The sequence below is a fragment of the Anomaloglossus baeobatrachus genome, chromosome 9, assembly GCF_048569485.1.
Source record: "Anomaloglossus baeobatrachus isolate aAnoBae1 chromosome 9, aAnoBae1.hap1, whole genome shotgun sequence".
NCBI lineage: Eukaryota > Metazoa > Chordata > Amphibia > Anura > Aromobatidae > Anomaloglossus > Anomaloglossus baeobatrachus.
Window position 1 is genome coordinate 81,215,753 of NC_134361.1, and position 6,381 is coordinate 81,222,133.

The 6,381-nt window shown below is 51.4% G+C and overlaps 1 long non-coding RNA gene across 1 annotated transcript in view; it reads right to left on the reverse strand.

The window, feature by feature from the left end:
- The window catches only part of LOC142250491 (uncharacterized), a 71,904-nt gene extending 67,260 nt beyond the window's left edge, over positions 1-4,644 (reverse strand). Inside the window, exon 1 of the long non-coding RNA XR_012725198.1 lies at positions 4,558-4,644. This is a non-coding gene — a long non-coding RNA (uncharacterized LOC142250491). The remainder of the gene's footprint in view (positions 1-4,557) is intronic.
- Between the last annotated feature and the right edge of the window lie 1,737 nt (positions 4,645-6,381).

A 6,381-nucleotide genomic window follows, 5' to 3' on the forward strand; every position in this document is an offset into this window, starting at 1 on the left:
ACATGCATAAATAGACACAATCCTGCACACACATACTGGGGGGCTTTTACTTTTGATGATTGAGGACAATACTTCTCTTGCCTCCTGTGTGGCCTACAGACTTGTTTAATGCTCCTCTTTGGTGTGGAGGCAGCGCACGCAGCATGACGCAGGACCAGGATTTTCAGGGCCCCATACTAGCAACATTTTCAGGCCCCTTGACACTCTGCCCAGGCTCCACACCAGCTCCGCCTCCACCCCTCAAACCTTCCATAGTACCACCGCCATTCTTGGCAAAACTCCACTTCTGCAAACCGTCCTCACAAACCAAACATTAACCGCTGTCATTTTGACAGCCTGAAAAAAGCTGCATGCACCATGTTTTCGGGTTATCAAAATGACAAGTCCCAGATGGAATCATCAGCCATATGTGTGTATATCTAATATATAAAACTCAGTGTATGTATGTGTGTATGTCCACTAAAGGAATTTGCACCGTCACATTTACAATCACAAAATTTTGCACGGACGCCTCATGTGACTCAGGGAAAGTCATAGACTATGTTTTGATGGGAAAATGTAACCCCGCGCTTTACAGTTACTCTCCAAAATCCTGCCTCCATTAAACTGAATGGAGGTGGGAGCGACAGGCTATTAATAGCAACTGTCAGTGGTTGCTATAGGAACAAAATAAACTGTTAGTATAAGAAGCTTATGTGTGAGACTAGAAGGTGGCCCGATTCTACGCATCGGGTATTCTAGAATTTACGTATTGTGTAGTTCATGTATGATTTTTGTTATATATATATATATATATATATATATAGAGAGAGAGATGTTGTTGTCTGTAGTTACCAAGTGTTTGTGTAGGCGCTGTACATGTTCTGGGTGTTGTCTGGGTGTGACGGGGGGTGAGAGCGGTGTTGTATGTGTGTTGCGTGTGTTGTGTTGTTTGTGGAGCGCTGTGTGTCTGTAGCGTTGTGTGTGTGTTGCGCGGTTTGTGTGTGTGTGGTGTGTTTTGGGGGGAGGTATGTTTTGTGCAATGTGTGTGTTGTGCGGTATGTGCGTATATTTGTGTGTGCCGCGGTGTTTGTGTGTTGGGTGTTGTGTGTGTGCAGCGTTGTCTGTGTGTGTGGGTGTCTGTGTAGGGCAGTTGTTTGTGGTTCCCAGTGTGTGTGTGTGTGTGTGGTGTGTTGTGCAGTGCGCGCGCGTGTGTGTGTGTGTGTGTGTGTGCATCAGCCTCTCTTCTCTCAGCCTACCTCTCCCAGCCTCCCTCCTCCCAGCCTCCCTCAGCATCAGCCTCCCTCTCCCAGCCTCCCCAGCATCAGCCTCCGCCAGCATCAGCCTCTCTCCTTCCAGCCTCCACCAGCATCAGCCTCCCTCTCCCAGCCTTCCCCAGGATCAGCCTCTCTCCTCCCAGCCTCCGTCCTCCCAGCCTTCCCCAGCATCAGCTTTCCCCTCCCAGCCTCCCTCAGCATCAGCCTCTCTCCTCCCAGCCTCAGCCTCTCTCCTTCCAGCCTCCCCCAGCATCAGCCTCTCTCCTTCCAGCTTCCCTCAGCATCAGCCTCCCCTTCCCAGCCTTCCCCAGGATCAGCCTCTCTCCTCCCAGCCTCCTTCCTCCCAGCCTCCTTCCTCCCAGCCTCCCTCAGCATCAGCCTTCTGCTCCCAGTCTCCCCCAGCATCAGCCTCCCCATGCATCAGCCTCCACCAGCATCAGCCTCTCTCCTTCCAGCCTCTCTCCTTCCAGCCTCCCCCAGCATCAGCCTCCCCTTCCCAGCCTTCCCCAGGATCAGCCTCTCTCCTCCCAGCCTCCCTCTCCCAGCCTCCCTCAGCATCAGCCTTCCGCTCCCAGTCTCCCCCAGCATCAGCCTCCCCAAGCATCAGCCTCCACCAGCATCAGCCTCTCTCCTTCCAGCCTCCCCCAGGATCAGCCTCTCTCCTTCCAGCCTCCCTCAGCATCAGCCTCCCGTTCCCAGCCTTCCCCAGGATCAGCCTCTCTCCTCCCAGCCTCCTTCCTCCCAGCCTCCCTCAGCATCAGCCTTCCCCTCCCAGTCTCCCCCAGCATCAGCCTCCCCAAGCATCAGCCTCCACCAGCATTAGCCTCTCTCCTTCCAGCCTCCCCCAGCATCAGCCTCCCCAAGCATCAGCCTCCACCAGCATCAGCCTCCCTCGTCCCAGCCTCCCCCTCCCAGCCTCCCCCAGCATCAGCCTCTCTCCTCCCAGCCTTCCCCATGATCAGCCTCTCTGCTCCCAGCCTCCTCCAGCACGCCGTGCTCCTCTGCCGACACTCACACACCCGATCGCATCCACTCACACACACCCGATCGCATCCACTCACACACACCCGATCGCATCCACTCACACACACCCGATCGCATCCACTCACACACACCCTATCGCATCCACTCACACACACAGACACTGACGATATCGCACATACGCGCTTATACTCACAACATCCGGGGATATCACATGCTTCTGGCCATGTGATCCTCCGGCAGGTCCTGGAAGATCACAACAGCACAGTATTGAGGCCGAGAAGCAAGCGATATCCCAGGATGTTGTGAGTATGTGGATGCGATGTGATGTGTGTGTGTGAGTGAGTGTGATCTGATTTGTGTGTGTGTATGTGTGTGCTGTTATGTGTGTGCTGTTATGTGTGTGCTGTTATGTGTGTGCTGTTATGTGTCTGTATTTTCCGCCGCTGCAGGACCTTGATGTGTGGATGCGATGTGATGTGTGTGTGAGGTGTGTGTGAGAGTGAGTGTGAGCCGGTGTACACTGGTAACTATGATACACATCGGGTAACTAAGGGACCTTAGTTACCCGATGTGTATAATGGTTACCAGCTTTCACGGCCTCCGTGAAGATCCCAGCATCGCAAGGTTATGTGTGGCGCTGCTGGGATCCTGACGGAGCCGGTGTAGAAGCAAGAGATATCCCAGCATGTTGTGATGTGTGAGGTGTGTGTGAGAGTGAGTGTGAGAGTGAGTGTGATCTGATGTGTGTGTGTACTCACCTGGGAATCGGGGCTCCGTGTCAGTTGCGCCAGAGCGAGCGTGCATTGCGTGAGGGGGGGCGGGGCCTGCAGAGAGCCGGGGCGAGAGGCCAATCCGTGTGGGGGGGCGGGGCCATGGCGAGCCCAGCGGCCAATCAGCTTTGTGTCACCGTAAGGACACAATTTCGGAGCATGACAGACAGACAGACAGACAGACAGACAGACAGACAGAATAAGGCAATTATATATATAGATAATAAGATGTCAATGAGGAGACGGATAGAGAGAGACAGAGAGAGACAGGCCTGGACAAGAGACAGGCCTGGACAAGAGACAGGCCTGGACAAGAGACAGGCCTGGACAAGAGACAGGCCTGGACAAGAGACAGGCCTGGACAAGAGACAGGCCTGGACAAGAGACAGGCCTGGACAAGAGACAGGCCTGGAAAAGAGACAGGCCTGGAAAAGAGACAGGCCTGGAAAAGAGACAGGCCTGGAAATACAGACAGACAAAGAAAGACACAGACAGAGAGACAGACAGACAGCGACACACAAACAGACTGGGGAAGAGAGAGTTACTATCCCGGGCAACGCTAGTGTACTACAGCTAGTGTATGTATATATATAAATTGAGGATGCAGGCTGCTGGCTGTGTGTATATATATAATATAGAGTCTATATATATATATATATATATATATATATATATATATATATATATATATATATATATATATCTACAGTCTGCTGGCTGCATATACAGTGGGTACGGACGGAAAGTATTCTTGTTTAATAAATTTGCAAAACTTTCTAAATTTCTGTTTTCTTCTGTCCAGATGGGGGATGGGGGGGCAGAGTGTACAACAAGGAGAAAAAAATATTTTTTTTGAATTTACCAAATGGCTGCAATGAAACAAAGAGTGAAAAATTTAAAGGGGTCTGAATACTTTCCCTACCCACTGTGTATAATATAGAGGCTGGGGGCTGCATATAGTGTCTACACAGAACTATAGTGTACACACACACATATAGTATATACAGACATGATGCAGACTGTAGTGTACTCCTGTATATACAGTATGGTGCTGTGTATGAGCCGAGAGACAGACAGGCCCACAGGCGCACACGGCTCCGCTCCATGCCCACAGGCGCACACGGCTCCGCTCCATGCCCACAGGCGCACACCGCTCCATGCCCACAGGCGCACAGCGCTCCGCTCCATGCCCACAGGCGCACAGCGCTCCGCTCCATGCCCACAGGCGCACAGCGCTCCGCTCCATGCCCACAGGCGCACAGCGCTCCGCTCCATGCCCACAGGCGCACACGGCTCCGCTCCATGCCCACAGGCGCACACCGCTCCGCTCCATGCCCACAGGCGCACACGGCTCCGCTCCATGCCCACAGACGCACACGGCTCTGTTTCATTCAAATATAGACACACACACAGCTTACATGCACATATACAAACACATTGCCCTACTGCATGCACCTACATACACAGCTCTAATACATGCACCTATAAATACTGCACATATAAACACAGCCCTACAATAAGCACATTTACTTACAAACACACATTACCTCATGTTGCCGTTCCTGATCAGTGCAGACCAGGAGATGAGACGCTGGGAGCTGCATGGAGGCTGCATCAGCTACAGGACCTGCCGGTCACCGGTCATGTGATCAGGCACATGACCTGATGTAAGTAATTTCAGGACCTTTCACCTGCTGCCGCTCAAACAGCCTCCGTGCATCTCCCGGTAGCTTCCTCCCCTGCACCGATCACATAGTTTAGTGCAGGGCAGCAGGGGGAGGGCAGCTTTCGGTGAGCGGCCGGTTCTCCCTCCTTGCTTCTGGGCCCCATACAGCAGTGAGGGCAGTAATGCCCTGATGGCGGCCCTGACATGACGTCATTACAGTACATGGCCGCGCACAGTGAACTGCGCGCGGCCGTGTCTCCTGTACTATAATGCCGCCGGCTGACACTGTCTACGCCTGTAATGTGTAGGCCCGCGGCATCACAGTACAGGAGACACGGCCGTGCGCAGTTCACTGTGCGCGGCCATGTGTGTGTTATAATGACATTATGCAGCAGGCGGCCGGCCCTATATAGCGGTTGGGAGGGCGGCCCCGGGGGCAGTTGCCCCCCCACCCCCGGGCCAGCCCGCCCCTGCCCCTGAGGAGACCACTGACCTGGAGAATAAAGCCTGGTTATACGGGCTGGAGGGCAAATACCTCACCACTATTTCTAATACCATGTGAATACTGACATCAATTTCAACAAGAGGAGGCAAAGACATTTGGCAAATAATAATTTTACATAAATTCATTCTCTCAAGGAGCAGCTACAGGAAATATGAGAAGCTTGTGCCCTGGTTGCTGGATTGTTGAGGGTACCAAAACAGAAACTTTGCCTCTTATAATGTCCATTGGCATATCAAAGGGATTTTCACAATTAGGGAAAAAAAGGTTTTTTTTCCCCCTGAAAAGTGCTATTTTTATCTACGGCCTGTGTCTGATAGTGCAGCCTTGCTCTATTCACTGGGATGGGGATCAAATGCAATACAAGGCACAACCCATGGACAAAAGTTGTATTGATCTGGGAAATAGATGTCTTTTTTTTATACTTCTCTAGTCCCTTCAGTAATGAATAGGCTGTTGTATACGGCACTTGAAGAGCAGTAGTTGTAATTATCCATGTAATTCAATGCTATGTAGGATTAGGGTATCATTTTTTTCCCACTTGTAATTAGTCATACTAGGAAATATTTGATAATTTCTGGAAAACAGCACAATTAAACTACAATACCTCACCCTAATATATTCATTACTTTCCATCCAAACAGTGCTTTTGTGGGTTGCCAGATTCCAGGCAAAAGCAAGTAGTTTGCAACCCCTAACCCATGGAGCATTAACTCTCCATGAATCCCTTCTATTAATCTGGTATTTGAATCTTATTCTCATGATTCTCTTATGGCTCTGCTCTCTGCTGAGCCATTGTGTCCTTGGCGTTTTCTTGTTGTCTGTATTCTCCATGTTCAGGCTCAGTGGGAGAGGCCTATCCAGTCGTACCTCATTCCGGATAATCGTGCTGCCTTATCTTGGAGCTGTTTCATCCAGAACGCCGCCAGTTCCTGCTCTGTAGTGTACGCTTCTGGTTTTTGTGAGTTCTGATCTTGTCCCGTTACCTTTCGTCCCATTCCTTGACCTCCGTCCCTCCCATATTACTGTACTCCCTGTCTCTTCGACCCTCAACCTTTTTTGTGACCCCATCCCCGCTCTTTCCTCTGTACCTTTATGTCCTCTCGGCCATTCAACCCTGGCTTGTTCTCTGACCACGGCTCTGATTCCCCTTTGTACCTGATGCTAATTCCTGGCTTACCGACCACCGGCTTGCACGTGACC